Genomic DNA, 1,505 nt, shown 5'->3' with positions numbered 1-1,505 from the left:
GTGAGTGCGCCTGGGAGCCGGAGGGCGCAGGGCCGCCGCGTGGTCCTCCCACCCCAGGGGGAGATCCGCGGCCGGGAGGGCTGGAGACGCGCCAGCGCGGAGGGGAAGGAACGCGTTTGAACCTGTGCGCTGGCCGGGCAGAGGCCTGGGGCAAGGGAGGTGTCTCTGGGAAAGGCAGAGCTGGCCCCTCCCCGCAGCCAGGTCGGAGACCTTTGCGGGCCCCCGCATCTGATCCCAATCCTTCTGAGGTGTGTATTTTCTCTCCTCGGTGGAAGTTATGTTTGTGTCTTTGCCAGAAAGGCCGCCCGCGGTTTGCAGTGCCTTCCCCCCAGAAGTATTCCCTCCGTCTGAGGACCTGGGAGCAGTCCCCCGCCCCCGCCCCGCTCTTTCTGCTTCCTCTGGGACCCCAGACCCAGTTCTCAGCCCCTGGCTTCTCCTGGCCGAGGGTCACAGGCCCCGAGGGGGCTGCTAGCCGGGTGTCCACACACTTGGCTCTGCCCTGGGAAGCCCCAGGAAAAGTCCTCAGGAGCCATGGCTAGCAGGGTGCCAGCCTGTGCCAGACACCAAATCACTTACTGAAGTCACAGGCTCTTGCCAGATCAACCTGGGGCCTGGGCTGCCTTTGAGCTCAGAAGGAGGAGCCCCAGAGGCTGAAGAAGCCCCTGTTGGCTGCCAGCTGGGTCAGGGTGATGTATCTTGGCAGGCGTCTGAAAACACCGTGCCCGCCCAGACTTTGGGCTCTGCCCCTTGGTCACCTTATCGCTGAGTTTTTCTGAAAATTGTACCCTTCTCTAACAGAGGAGGAAACGAGCCAGGTGCAGACAGTAATTCATTCTTGTGCATGATTTTGAGGTTCAGGGCCCAAGGAGGGTCCCCCACCACTGCTTTGGCTCCCCTGCTTTCATTGTCACCCCATTGCCTTCACTGACCTTCATGGCCACTGTGCAAGGACCCACAGAGGATATTAGAGCCTCCGCCCCTGCTCTTGGGTTCAGGTCAGAACCCAGGTTGTCACGGTCAGGGCACAAGGTGCTACACAGGAGCAGGGCAGACAAGATGCTGCCTCTCTCTGGCCCAAGGATCTCAGACGAACTGGTGACCAGAGCTGATCCTATACCTTGGAGCCCTTTTTGAGCGTCTGCTATGAAAGCATAAGTGCAAAAGGAACAGAGAGGTGACCTCTGATTGGAACAAGCATGTGAGCTGACAGGGTAGGGAATTCAGTATTTCCAGAGCAAACAGCAGGAGCAAAGGCTAACAGCGCCAGGCGGTTTGGAGGCGGGGTTTAGGAACTTAGCAAATAACATGCGTTCTGCCCAACAGAACTCCTCGATGCCAGAACACCTTGCCTGGGTCCCAAACATTTATTGACCCCCTTCTTAGGTGCAAAGTTCTAAAGTCCTCGCTGAATCCTATGATGCAGAGACTATTATTCCTGTTTGACAGACGAGGAGCCTGAGGCACAGGGAGGTTAAGTACCATGGCCTAGATCACAAGGCTTTAAA

General features: G+C 57.9%; 1 protein-coding gene across 1 annotated transcript in view; it reads left to right on the top strand.

The window, feature by feature from the left end:
• C7H6orf132 (chromosome 7 C6orf132 homolog) overlaps positions 1–1,505 on the top strand; it is a 49,565-nt gene that overhangs the window by 12,148 nt on the left and 35,912 nt on the right. The gene's annotated exons all lie outside the window — the stretch shown is intronic.

This window comes from Sus scrofa, chromosome 7 (genome assembly GCF_054392235.1).
Source record: "Sus scrofa isolate SSC_HxYL_T2T_F1_AM1 chromosome 7, Sscrofa_HxYL_maternal_Yorkshire_Landrace_v2.0, whole genome shotgun sequence".
NCBI classification, from domain to species: Eukaryota; Metazoa; Chordata; class Mammalia; order Artiodactyla; family Suidae; genus Sus; species Sus scrofa.
The sequence above is the reverse complement of the archived record's forward strand: the minus strand, read 5'-3'. Positions and strand labels throughout refer to the sequence as shown.